This window comes from Podarcis bocagei (genome assembly GCF_964188305.1).
Source record: "Podarcis bocagei genome assembly, chromosome: 3".
NCBI classification, from domain to species: Eukaryota; Metazoa; Chordata; class Lepidosauria; order Squamata; family Lacertidae; genus Podarcis; species Podarcis bocagei.
Window position 1 is genome coordinate 109,902,356 of NC_138127.1, and position 14,487 is coordinate 109,916,842.

The window sequence follows — 14,487 nt, forward strand, 5'->3', positions numbered from 1 at the left end:
TCTGAAGGTAGTCCTGTATGGGGAGGTTGTTTTTTTTTTTAAAAAAGTTTGCTCTTTTTATGTTCCTCTATATGTTGGAAGCCACCCAGAGTGGCTGGAGCAACCCAGTCCAAAGGGTGGGTTATAAGTAAAAACCTCATGATGATGATGAAGGAACAGGACATCCCCCTTTTCACTGGAGAAATGTTAGAGGGTATGAATGCCTTGCCTAGAAGCCTGGGGAAAACTTCACAGTGTGGGACACACTGCCCCCCCACCCATTGCTTTCCTCCCCTGTCTCTTCCTTCCATGCCACGCAGGACCGAGATCAACAGGTGGCCAGCCCACTCATGAGGAAAGGGGCAGTGCCCACCTCGGGTGGCAGGATCCACAGGGGCATCAGATTCAGCCCCCAAGAAATGCATCTTGGTGACTCGGAGGCATTGCTAATATCCTCCCTCTTGATCCTAATGTAGGTTTCAACACACCCCTTCTTCCCTGAGTAGGGAAATGTGGGGGCTGGAAAGCACCGTTTTCTGGTTTGCCTCAGGGGCTCAAATGTCTTGGGCTAGTCCTGTCCACATGGCTCTCCCTTCCCCCTTCTCCTTCATCGCCCCCTTCTTTTTCCTCCACGCCCCTCCAACCCTCCAAGTGTCCCCATCTTCCAGGAACAGTCCTGGACTTACAGAAGCTCTCCCAGTTGATCTGACTTGATCTCAGAATGTCCCACTTTTCCTAAGGATGCCCCCGTTTCCATCAGAGAAATGTTGGAGTGTGTGGAGTTATTTGACCCCAGAGTCATTGAAGGCAGTCCTGTATAGGGAGGTTCTTTAATGTTTAATGTGTTGTGATGTTTTTGTATATATATTTGAGCCACACAGTGTGGCTGGGGCAACCCAGTCAGATGGGTGGAGTATTATTATTATTATTATTATTATTATTATTATTATTATTATTATTATTATTATTATTATTATCACTACGACTACTATTACTACAACTATTATTGAATAGAACATCAATATTTTCATGGCAGAACTGTTGCAGGTATGTCTCCTAGCTTTTCCAGCTCTGCCCAATTCCTGTTTGTGAAACATCCTTCTCTGTGTTCCTCTCCCAAGGAAGCAGGACGGTTGGAGGGGAGACAGAGAGAAAGGGGCAGGGAGACCCCTGGGAGAGGTGGGGGCCTACAATGTGAGAAATGTCCTTGTGCAAAGCCATGTTTGGAAAGGAACCGCAAAGCCTGGATGGCATCACCGAATGTAAGAGAGAGAGAGAGAGAGAGAGAGAGAGAGAGAGAGAGAGAGAGAGAGAGAGAGAGAGAGAGAAAGGGTCTGAGAGCCTGACGGGGAAAAAAAAATACCCTCAACCCAGCAAACGTTTTGACAACATGAACCAACACAGAGGTTGCCAATGCTTGCATTTATTAAAAAGAAGAAGCTAAAGCATTTTTGCAGGCAAACCAAATCCAAGCTCCAATCCTGAGCCCATTTACTAAGGAGTCAGGCCCCACTGGCCACAGAGGGGCTTACTCATGAGTAGACAGGCAGACAGGATGGCTCCCTCTTGACTCCTTCCCAGCATCGTCTTCAGCAGCATCAAGCAAAGCGGTTTCTTCGCCAGCAGAGATGGGGGTGCAGTCGAGGCAGCTGCACATCAGAGGAGAGCAGGGTGGTCTTCCTTTCACCAGAGGTCTTGCACCGGAGATGTGCAGAGTTACCCCCCACCTGTGAGAAGAGGAAACACTGTTAATATGGGTGTTGGTGGTGGTTCAGAAAACCCAAACCAGTGACTCCAACTGGGAGGCAGAAGAGCTGCTGTTGTCAGAGTTCAAACTGCACACAGAGGGTCTGTTTTGCAGAGGGTTGGACTAGATGACCCCTTGGTGCCTCCGAAAGCTACATTTCAATTCTATGATTGTAAGAGAGACCTCTGAGCATTTCCTGTAGGCACTTTTGGGAATTTGAGCAGGGCATGGATGCCATACACCCTTTTTTCCTAATGAGGTTCTTTTTCACAGGGACGTTTCACACAGGTTAATTTTGCTATTTGAGGAGGGTCAGTGACTGAGCCCCCACCCTCTCACACCAGGAAGAGCTGTTCTTTTAGCCAAGGGAGGCTAAGGGGAGTTGTGGCTGAAAGGGTTGGAGACCTTTCATGGGGACGGCAAGGGGAGAGGACAGGGTTGTCACAACCCCCAGTGTGCACACTAATATAGTTCCCCCTCACAGTGGATGTAAAGATTAAGAGATGGGGGGGGGAGAGCCATGAGTCTCATGTATGTGGGATCAGGAGACACCTCTGATTTATTTTCCAGACAAACTAAGATTAGATTTGACTCACCTCTACGGCAACACACCACTTGACGAGTACACCGAAATAGGAGCCTTAGGGGCGGCCGGCACCTAAAAAGTTGCAGTATCCCTCCCTGCCTTTGACATCTCGGCCGGCAATTAAATTGGGCTCTGGTGAAATCTGGAGGAAGAAAAAGAAGACTTTGAAGGCTCTGTCTCTCAGGACTGACCTTCCACACCTTCTTCAACAGTGGCCCTGCTGGCTTGGACACCCAGATGGCACCAGGTTGGGGAATGCTGGTGCAGGAAGAATGCAGGGCTGGAGCAGAGAGCCGGTCCCTTCTGCTGCCTCCCTGCACCTCCAGGACAGGGTCTGAGCCAAGGTGGTTGGGAAGGCTGCGTCAGAGTCACTGGCTTCACTGGGCGGCCACTGGCAAACTGGGAGAGAGAAGCCCCCTTGACCAGGAAACTGACCCATTCCTTTGTCCACCGCAAAGCTGAGTTTGCTGAAGCACATTATTGCAGATTTGAAAGCAAGAGCTTCCGTGGATCACATAAAGGAGGTAATAAGAAGAGACTGGCTGGTGGATCTGGTTAAAGGGGATGAATCGAGTCCAGCATCCTCCTCTCCCAGGGTCCACCTGAAGCCCCATTTGGGAAACTCTCCAGAAGGACAGAGAGGCAAGATCCCACCTCTTTGGGAGTCACAGCAAGTGGCTGAGAATAAAGCTGAGAGCTATGGGGCTGCTCAGAGAAGAAGCATCTGAGAAGAAGGCCATACCTGGAGCCAGCAGCATCAAGAAGAGGACGGCAACAGAGAGGAGGCAAAAGATCTTCATGGTTGGAAGTTGGTGGGAATCCTGGAGGTACCAGAAGCCAAGTGGAAGAGCAATTGCCAGGGGAAGGAGAGGTCCCCCTACTTATAGGTGACTGGAGGACTGATGAAATCTTGTGGGATGCCAACCGTTGTTTGCAAGATGGATGTTGCAAGCTCTGAGGGGCATGTGCCAAGGAGCAGCCAGAGACCAGAGAATCATAGGTTCATCAAGTCCAACCCCATCACAGCTGTTGCATCCCTGACAGGTCCCCATCCAACCTCTGCTTAAATCTTCATGCAAAGGAGAATCCGACACCTTCTGAAGGGCTCCGTTCCACCGTTGAACAACTCAGAAAGTGAATCTCTTGGTTTGTGTTTTGCTCTCTGCTCACAGAGATGCCATGGCATCTTTTGATTTCCCCAGGGGGGGGCGCTCTGCAGGCGGGACCAGGGCCTGTTTGCAGAGGGTGAACAAAACAAAACACCCGCTAGCCCAACTCTAGACCCCATCACTGCTAGGCAGGAATAGGGCACCGAGGGTTCACAGGGCCATGCTGTGCTCCCTCCTCACCTGCCCACACCAAGGGGGGAGCCTGCCTGGCCATGGCTGCTCCTGGTAGGCGCACCCCCCCCCAAACACTGGCTGGGCAGCCATTTAGCGTGGGGCCAGAGTCCTGGCAGCAAGCCTCCCCCCCATTTTTGCATGCTATTTTCACCCATATGGATACATATTACACCACTATGCATTTTGGTGCACATTACTTGATTGAACTGCCTTGTGGAATTCATGGAAGGAGAACACTTCGAAGGACAGCTCTGTTCCAAATCATGCATAGTTAGAATCATAGAATCATAGAATCATAGAATCATAGAATCATAGAGTTGGAAGAGACCACAAGGGCCATCGAGTCCAACCCCCTGCCAAGCAGGAAACACCATCAGAGCACTCCTGACATATGGTTGTCAAGCCTCTGCTTAAAGACCTCCAAAGTAGGAGACTCCACCACACTCCTTGGCAGCAAATTCCACTGTCGAACAGCTCTTACTGTCAGGAAGTTCTTCCTAATGTTTAGGTGGAATCTTCTTTCTTGTAGTTTGGATCCATTGCTCCGTGTCCGCTTCTCTGGAGCAGCAGAAAACAACCTTTCTCCCTCCTCTATGTGACATCCTTTTATATATTTGAACATGGCTATCATATCACCCCTTAACCTCCTCTTCTCCAGGCTAAACATGCCCAGCTCCCTTAGCCGTTCCTCATAAGGCATCGTTTCCAGGCCTTTGACCATTTTGGTTGCCCTCCTCTGGACACGTTCCAGTTTGTCAGTGTCCTTCTTGAATTGTGGTGCCCAGAACTGGACACAGTACTCCAGGTGTGGTCTGACCAGAGCAGAATACAGTGGCACTATTACTTCCCTTGATCTAGATGCTATACTCCTATTGATGCAGCCCAGGATTGCATTGGCTTTTTTAGCTGCCGCGTCACACTGTTGGCTCATGTCAAGTTTGTGGTCAACCAAGACTCCTAGATCCTTTTCACATGTACTGCTCTCAAGCCAGGTGTCACCCATCTTGTATTTGTGCCTCTCATTTTTTTTGCCCAAGTGCAATACTTTACATTTCTCCCTGTTAAAATTCATTTTGTTTGTTTTTGCCCAGTTCTCTAATCTGTCAAGGTCGTTTTGAAGTGTGATCCTGTCCTCTGGGGTGTTAGCCACCCCTCCCAGTTTGGTGTCATCTGCAAATTTGATCAGGATGCCCTTGAGTCCATCATCCAAGTCGTTGATAAAGATGTTAAATAAGACCGGGCCCAAGACAGAACCCTGTGGCACCCCACTAGTCACTCTTCTCCAGGATGAAGAGGAACCATTGATGAGCACCCTTTGGGTTCGGTCAGTCAGCCAGTTACAAATCCACTGAGTGGTAGCAGAGTCAAGACCGCATTTTACCAGCTTCTTTACAAGAATATCATGGGGCACCTTGTCAAATCCCTTGCTGAAATCAAGATAGGCTATATCCACTGAGTTCCCTTCATCTACCAGGCTTGTAATTCTGTCAAAAAATGAGATCAGGTTAGTCTGACATGACTTATTTTTCAGAAATCCATGCTGACTATTGGTGATCACAGCATTCCTTTCTAGGTGCTCACAGACTGTTTGCTTAATGATCTGCTCCAGAATCTTCCCTGCTATTGATGTCAGACTGACTGGGCGGTAATTATTTGGGTCCTCTCTTTTCCCCTTTTTGAAAATAGGGACAACATTTGCCCTCCTCCAGTCTGCCGGGACTTCGCCTGTTCTCCAGGAATTCTCAAAGATGACTGCCAGTGGTTCTGAGATCACATCTGCCAGTTCTTTTAATACTCTTGGATGCAGTTCATCTGGCCCTGGAGACTTGAATACATCTAAACTAGCCAAATATTCTTGTACTGTCTCCTTAGTTATTCTGGGCTGTGTTTCCTTTGCTGAATCATTTGCTCCAAATTCTTCAGGTCGGGCATTGTTTTCTTTATCGGAGAAGACTGAGGCAAAGAAGGCATTGAGGAGTTCAGCCCTTTCTGTGTCCCCTGTTTGCATTTCACCATCTTCTCCTCTGAGTGACCCCACTGTTTCTTTGTTCTTCCTTTTGCTACGAACATACCCATAGAAGCCTTTTTTGTTGCTTTTAACCTCTCTAGCAAGCCTGAGTTCATTCTGTGCTTTAGCTTTTCTGACTTTGTGTCTACACGTTCTGGCTATTTGTTTGAATTCCTCTTTGGTGGTTTCCCCCCTTTTCCATTTTTTGTACACATCCTTTTTTAATCTTAATTCAGTTAAAAGTTCTTTAGATAGCCACCCTGGCTTCTTTAGGCACCTTCCATGTTTCCGTCTCATTGGTATTGCCTGACGTTGTGCTTTTACTATCTCCCTCTTAACAAACTCCCAGCCATCATGAACTCCCTTTCCTTTTAGTATTGCTGTCCATGGGATCTCACCCAGCACTTCCCTAAGTTTTATGAAGTCGGCTTTCTTAAAGTCAAGAAATTGAGTCCTAGTATGCTTGGCTGCTCCTTTCCGCTGTATAGTAAACTTCAGAAGAGCATGATCACTCGCGCCTAATGATCCTTCCACTTCTACCCCACTAACCAGGTCATCAACATTGGTTAGGACCAGATCTAAAATGGCTGTTCCTCTTGTTGCTTCTCCCACTTTCTGGACAATGAAGTTGTCTGCAAGGCCAGTGAGGAATCTGTTTGACCTTATGCTCTTGGCTGAGTTTGACGTCCAACAAATATCCGGGTAATTGAAGTCCCCCATTACTACTATCTCCCTTCCTTTTGCATGCTTGGCCATCTGTTCCAGGAAGGCATCATCTATGTCCTCCGTTTGGCTTGGGGATCTATAGTAAACTCCCACAATGAGGTCTCTGTTATTCTTCTCTCCCTTAATTTTGACCCAAATGCTCTCACATTGGCTTTGAGGTTCTAAATCTTGGATCTCTTCACAGGTATACACATCCCTGACATATAACGCCACTCCTCCTCCTTTCTTGTCTGGTCTGTTTCTCTGAAATAGATTGTATCCCCCCCCCCCATTATTACATTCCAATCGTGGGACTTATCCCACCGGGTTTCAGTGATGCCTATTATGTCATATTTAGTTTGCTGTACCAAGAGCTCAAGCTCATCTTGTTTATTTCCCATGCTTTGCGCATTAGTGTACAGACATTGAAGTCCATTAATCATTCCCCCGTGTCTCTTATTTAAGGATTTTTTCCTCCCACCACTAGGTCCGCGTGCTGTTTGCTCCATTTGGTCTATGACATTTGGATGATCATCTTCATTAATTGATAGACTCCTACCTTCAGGAGCACTGTCTCCCTCCCCCACATTAGTCAGTTTAAAGCCCTCCTGATGAGGTTTCTGAGATTTTTGGCAAAAACATTCCTCCCAACCGTTGTGAGGTGCAGCCCATCACTTGCCAGAAGTCCATCTTCAAGAAACTGCAGTCCGTGATCTAAGAATCCAAACCGTTCCTGTTTACACCATTTGCGAAGCCAGCTGTTCACTTCCACTATTTTCCCCTCTCTCCCTGGGCCACGTCGTTCAACTGGGAGGACAGACGAGATGACAATTTGTGCATTTAGTTGCTTCAATTTCCTGCCGAGAGCCTCGTAGTCTCTTTTGATCTTCTGGAGGCTATTGCTTGCAGTGTCATTGGTTCCCACATGAACCAAGAGGAAGGGGTATTTGTCAGTGGGTTTTATGATTCCTTGCAGTCGTTCAGTTACATCTTGGATCTTAGCCCCGGGGAGACAGCACACTTCCCGAGACATCTTGTCAGGCCCACAGATCACTGCTTCTGTTCCCCTCAGTAGGGAATCCCCTATCACCACTACACGCCTCCTCTTGGGTTTGGTCGGGGTTCTTCCGTGAGCTGTCCGTTCCAAGGTCGCCTGCACATTCCCTGAGGACTGACTTTGCTGCTCGTCTTCATATACCTGATCGACTGTAATGAGGGAGAGATCCTCAAATGGAGTCTGCTCTTCGTCTTCCATGCTAGGGGAGAGGACCTCAAAGCGATTGTGTATTTCTAAACAATCAGAGTGAACCCTGGGCCTCCTACTTCTTTGAGTCACGTTTCTCCATATATCTGGCTCCTGTGTTGATGAACTAGCCTCCTTCTCAGGGGAGTCCCCTGTCTCCTCCTTGGTGGGGACGGTGTGCTCTGTTGCTTCCAAGAAGAGCTCCAGCTCTCTAATTCTTTGGAGCGTAGCTACACGTTCCTCCAGTTGCTGGACTTTGTCTTTTAAAAGGGCAATCAACATGCAATTGCTGCAGGTGAAGCTGCCTGCAACCTTTGGCAAGATGGCAAACATTGCGCAGGAATCGCAGGCGACTGCAGCTGTTCCCTCCCCTTCCATCTTGCGATCGTGTTGTTGGGGGTGGCTACAGAGGTCCTCCATCATAAAAAGCTTGAAGACAGGACAAATAACTTCGCCCACAAAAAAAAACCTAGGTCTCCCCCAACAAACGTTTGAGACTAGCTCCCCTAAATCTAAAAGATGGATATAACTGCGCGCGCCGCTAGGCGCGCGCCGCTGCCCTACAAACTCTGATAAGCTCCTCCCACAGCTAATCCCCTGCCTCAACAGAAACCCTGCCCCCTCTGACCTTTACACAGGGAAAACAGCTAATCAGCCACAAGAAACACACACACACAAGAAAACCCTTTTTGCTCCTTCTTCAACTGCTGCCCTACAAACTCTGATAAGCTCCTCCCACAGCTAATCCCCTGCCTCAACAGAAACCCTGCCCCCTCTGACCTTTACACAGGGAAAAGAGCTAATCGGCCACAAGAAACACACACACACAAGAAAACCCTTTTTGCTCCTTCTTCAACTGCTGCCCTACAAACTCTGATAAGCTCCTCCCACAGCTAATCCCCTGCCTCAACAGAAACCCTGCCCCCTCTGACCTTTACACAGGGAAAACAGCTAATCAGCCACAAGAAACACACACACACAAGAAAACCCTTTTTGTGGGTTGTGGAAAGTTGTGGAAAGTACATGCAGCTGAGGTGCAAAACGTTTTTTTGGGAAATAGTCCAGCCCTGATGGAGGTGTTCTCATGCAGTCCATGCCCAAGAACCAGGTAATCTCCCAACACCACACCTGCTTCGGGGCCCAGCTAGAAGGGCCTTTGGCCCCACTCTTCTGCAGGGCTCTTCTCAGGCTCAGTCCTGAGAATCTTATGGAAACATTTCCCCTTGGGCTTGCTCACCACCCTCTCCAACTCAACAGGTTGTCCCCAACTTCACCAACTGAGTCCTGCATCCTCTCCTCTCCCTAGGCACCACCAAAATCTGGAGGCTGGTATCCCACAATGCCCAATACCTTGGAATAGATTTTGAGGATGCAATGGGGTGGGGTCTGCAGGGGAGGAGAGCTGGGATTACCACCCACAACTGGAGATCTGTGGCCTTGGATACAACCCCATCAGTGCCGCACCAAACTATTCTGTTGCCCTTCCATGCTCTCCAGATCCATCTTTCCAAGGGAAAAGCAGCCTTGACCTTCTCTTTTCCTGGACACTCTTTGACCACTGCCCTGCTGTCTATTTGTGAGTGTGAGTTTGTGTGTTGTGCTGCTTTTATGGTATTTATGTTGCTTGCTTGATGCTTCATTTTAATATTGCTGGGTTACACTGGTTTGAGCTTCTGTGCATTGTAGTGAATATATGGGGGGAACTAGTAGGTCAGGGCAATTCTTTTATATTTGAATTTGGAGTTGGGGGAGAAGTATCAGTGCCAGTCGTGAGCTGTTGGTCTGGGCTGTGCCTGTAACACTTACAAGTCAGTTGCTGGTCTTTTGCAATCTCCACAGAGATGGGCCCCAGGAGATGTCTTCAGCATCCTTTCCCAAGAGCCTGAAGTGCCAACCCAACACTTAAGGTGGGGAATCTGTGGTCACAGGGCTAAGTCCCGTTTCCCCACCTGGTCTTGCTTCAAGTTAACGGACAAGCGTTGCTCCATCAGATGCCCACAGGCAGCAAAGTTGGGTGAAGCAACTGCCAGATGCAGCACAGTGAAATTGGGAATTAGCCCAGATCAGAAGGCGATATCGGGGGGGGGGGATGGGGAGCAGCAATGCCAAAGACATCCCTTTCCATGGAAACAGATTCAGGGATGGAGCTGGAGAAAATGGGCAAATAACACATGTGAGGATTCCTTGAAAATATTGTTACACAGCAGCCAAATTGCTGAGCATGGAGAAAACCCAGGGGTTTCAGTGTTTGCCCGGAGTTTGGTTTCCTTGAAGGTGAGGGGAGATATAGATATTTTTTTTGACCATATAGAGAGAGCCTGAGCATAAAATGGATGGTTTCACAGCATTAATACCTCCCAAATCATCGTTCTCAGTTCCTCACAGCTTTGGGTCCTCTGCACAGCAAACAGGAATCTGTGTCTCCAGCTTCCAGGCTGCTCCCAACTCAGCTCTCACACTCCACATGGGCTCAGGACCACAATATCTAAAGGATGGCCTCTCCCCATATGAACTGACCTTGACCTAGAGATCATCATCAGAAGCCCTTCTTCACGTGCCTCCTTCGCAAGAGGTCAAGAGGGCTGCACTATGAAACAAGGTCTTTTCTGTGGTGACTCCCTGTTTCTGGATTGCTTTTCCCTGGGAAGCACACTGTGCTCCTTTAGGTCCCAGGCAAAGACATTCCTCTTCTTCCAGCCTTAGAATAATGAAAAAAATCTCTGGTCTTTTACACTATGTGTGGGTGTTACTGTTTGCTTTCTTAATATGGTATGTATATTGATGTTTTTGTATTTTAAACTGCGCTGTGGTCCTCAGAAGAAGGGTTGTATAGAAATCTAATTGACGGCTTCCAATTTCTGGTTGCCTTAATGGCACAGCTCCAACGATAGTGGAGACCATTGGTGAAGAACTAAACAAAGATGAAAGAGGGTAATTATTTTTGCAAACTCCCTCCAGGGCCCGGAGGGCGTGAGCTTCACTCGTGGATCCTCTCCGTACCTTTCTTTTGAACCTATATGAAGGTGGAAACCAGGGATATGCTCACCTATTAGCCTGCAGGATCCCTCTTAGTTGCAGCTCTTCCCACCTGCCTTATTTTTTTGAGATGCTGATGATAACACTCCAGTGGCCAGCGAAGGTCCTAATCCTACAAAGAAAGTTGGCTGACCAGCTCAGCAAACTCCTCTTTGAGATTCTAACCCTCTGTGGGATCAGGACCCCAAGAATTGGAAGGGATGCAGGGCACTCCCTGATCCACAGCAAGATGAGCAGCCTTTTTGCCTAAGCCTCCAGGTGTCAACACCTCACAGGCTGCGGATGTGGAGCAGGATGCCAACTCACTTGCATGCAAGAGGAGAGGAGAGGGGAGGTGGCATCAGGGTTGGATTGGGGGCAGAGGTCCAGGGCTCCACTTAGCAAAAAAGAGGAGGAGGAATCCCAGATCCAGCAGGGCTAGCTGAACCACATTTTGAGGGGCTCATTTGCCTTTTCCCCTCTGCTTGCTTCTTATCTGAAGCACCAATTGCTTCTGTGTGCAGACTTTAAAATATTTTCCAGCTGTGGACATTTCCTGGCTCTGGGTTCTGGAGCTAATGGAGGGATTTATTGCTAGTTGCCATAGTGCAATTCCCACTTCCTTTCGGTCAGCATCCTAAACTCCACTGTGAGTAACCCAGAAAAAGCATTGGCTTGCGGGGGATATTGGAATTGAGCCCTTGGTGGTATGATGGGATGGAAGCAGGCAGAGAGGGGAAGGAGAGCATCACCTGAACCAAACCTGGTGGCTTAGGTGAGTGTCACTCAGATGATGGGGAGGAGGAGTTCACCTGAGGGGCCTCACCTGTCTTGGGTGAAAATGAGGCTTTGGACATCCATCAGCACCCTCTCCCTTAAGAAGACAAGGATGAGGAGCCTGGAGTTCTGCAGATAATGTTGAGCACTAACAATGGTGACTGTGTTTTTTTGTTTGTATGTGTGACACATTGGATAGTAGAGTCTGACCCCCAAAATCCCCCCTCCCCACACACGTTTTCACAACAGATTTTTCCAATGTTTGCATTTATAACTCACCTTAATGGCAACATATTAGGCCATTTGAATCCCCAAAAAATTTTCCCGCAAGACGTTGACATCTCCAATTATCTCATTGGGCTCTGGTGAAATCTGCTTCTTCTTTCTCCACCTCTTCCCCACTTTCTCTGCCCTGGTCAAGTCCTGCTTAAAACATCCCGTCCCTCTCTGCGCAACTGATCAAGGAAGCGCGGCAGTTGGAGAGGAGATATGGAGAAAGAGGCACAAGGAGAAGAGGGGGGTGGGGTGGGCAAGAGGGGTGGGCCCACAATTTGAGAAATGCTCTTATGCAAAGCCATGTTTGCAAAAACAGCCACAAAACCGGGATGGCACGACCGACTGTCCTCTGAAATGCATTCAGCCAGCAATAAAGATAAGGCAGGAGATACAGGTCCTTGGGGCAGAAGGCTGCCCTTGGCTACCAGCGAGGGTGGCTACTTTCTCCCTCCCCTGCAGGAGACAAGAGGCCTCTGAACATCAGAATCACAAGTGGGGAGAGTGGTGTTCACTCAGGTCCTCCTTGCAGGCTACCAATGGCCATGGATCACATGGGATTCCCAGGAACTGGCATTAAGAACCATTGTGGACTCTCACTGCAGAGGCAGAGCATCTCCCTCATGGCCAGCAACCCCTGGTCTTCATTTCAAGCCATCCCAGTCAGTGGTCATCCCTGCTCCCTGGGCGAGGGAGTTCCATAGTTTCACTATAAGCTGCACGAAAAAAGTCCTTGGTTTTATCTCTCCCGAATCTCCCGACACTCAGCTTCCCGTCATGTCTCCATTACACTCCTATTTAAATCCAATTTACCTCCCATTAGGAACCCCCTGCATCTCTTCCACCTTTTCCCCGCACACAACCTGCCCCACTGATCTTGCTGCTTGGTAGTCTTGGCATTCTGGAGGGCAGAGTGACAGCATCCGACAAAATACTCCCAGGGCAAAGGGTTTCTCTGGAGCCATTCACGTCAAGGGATGTTTTGCCCTGGAGTTCAAGGTGAGCTGCAGCACTTCCATTCTCGTTCTGGGTTCCCTGCTGGCGATCTTGATGGAAAAGGCCATCAGACGGGAGCTGAAGTCAAGGTGAGCTTGAGGATCTGAATGGTGGTGGCTCCCCTTTGTTGCAAGTTCTTAGAGGGAGAGATGATGCTGTCAACAGCCATTGGAGCTCCTGCCAGAAAGAACGTGGAAACGAAACAGCTGGCGCATCACTCTTTTTTAGACCTGTTCCCCTTAGAAAATCTGCCACCCACCCACCCACTCCCACAGGAAACGATGTTTCAGATCTAATCATTTCAATTCTAAAATGCATGCCCTGCTTTTTCCCTTCCACAAAGGATTTGCTCAAAGCATCAAAGCAACATTGGTCCATACATTAAAATACAGGGCAATCTGAAAACAGCAGCTAAAAGGGGAGAGGGGTGGGCAATTTGGTCAATTTCAATTTTCCACAGTTTCATTTTCCCAAACTGCCTTAAAATACAGAAACATTCTCCTGAAAACTAATCAGCATTTTTTGCAATTTTTTCCCAAATATGCAGGTATTTCCTTCGTCTACATTAGAAATGCATTGCAAAATTCAAATTTGAGCAAATTTGGAAGTTTAACTTGGTATTGTCCAGAAAGTACAAATTTGGTAGGCTGTCCTGCAATTTGAACTGACTCCATTCCCCCCCCCCCCACTCCTGAGAAACCCCACAGAGAAATCCAGCAACAGTCAAGAAAGAGCAACAGTTTGATTTCATAGCAACTTGGGGGTGTTCCTGCATATTCCTTTTCATATTTGAAAGATCAGGGATGTCAACTGATAGCAAAGTCAGGGAAAGAAATATTTTCTTATGCAAGATTCCTGCACTTTGTTTGAACAATGAATTTGGATGCCTGATGAAGGCCTATATTTATATCGGCCAAAGCCAAAGGGATTTGTTGTTCAATAAAATTACATCAAGCATCACCTTCTTCTTCCTTTCTTCGGGTTCTGGCCATTCCTTGCTATTATCTCCCCATCATCCTATGGGCGTAGCTGGACTTAATCTCCCATCATTCCTGGCTACTAGCCCTTCTGGCTTGTGGGGCAGAAGGGAGCTGGGGGTCCCCATCAACATCTGGAAGGCACCACATTACCCACTGCTGCCATAGCCCTCTAACTCTGAGAATGAGGGTCTCCCTCTCCACCTTACCTGGCGCTTCCAGGAGCAGGAAGAGGAAGGCAACAGAGAGACCAGGTGGAAGAGCTTCTAGGCTGCATGTCGGAGACTCCAGGGCAGAGCGGAGGTGGGGAGCTTCTCTGTGTTTCTAGGTCACTGGGGGGTTGTGACACCTTCAGGGGTCTTTGGAAATCTTGCGGGGAGAGGGGAGGATGAGCACAGCCCACAGGCCTTCCCAACACAGGGTCTCCACCAGTTTCTGCAGAAGACAAGGAAGCAGAGAAATGTCCACAATGGCAGAGAGTGAGAATGATAGTCTTGAAGTCCTTGTAGGGATGGGGACCAAAGTCGGAAGATGGGAGATCTGGACGCAGGTCACAACTGACCCCTGGGTCAAACACAGTCTTCACAAACCTACTACAATTCCCATCGCCTCCAGCCTGCAAGACCATGTGAGGCCAAAGGTGAGAGGAGATTTTGCATTCATATGCTACTTGCCTGTAAAAAGATCCAGAGTAGTTTACAAAAGAGTGTGAGAATATCTGTGGGGCAGTTTGGGGCAGCCACACCCAGGGGTTTGGTCATGGATAAATCCACGGGCATAGCTATGATTTTATACAGAATCTTGAGATGTTTCCCCTTCCCCTTTTTGCTCTATTTTG

General features: G+C 48.3%; 1 long non-coding RNA gene across 1 annotated transcript; it reads right to left on the reverse strand.

Annotated features, from left to right (window-relative positions):
• Positions 1-1,386: 1,386 nt before the first annotated feature.
• Positions 1,387-3,240, reverse strand: LOC308584209. Its single transcript, XR_014006642.1, has 3 exons — positions 3,055-3,240; positions 2,323-2,454; positions 1,387-1,706 (listed from the first exon to the last, which is right to left on the reverse strand). It is a non-coding gene; the product is annotated as an uncharacterized lncRNA (long non-coding RNA).
• Positions 3,241-14,487: the final 11,247 nt, after the last annotated feature.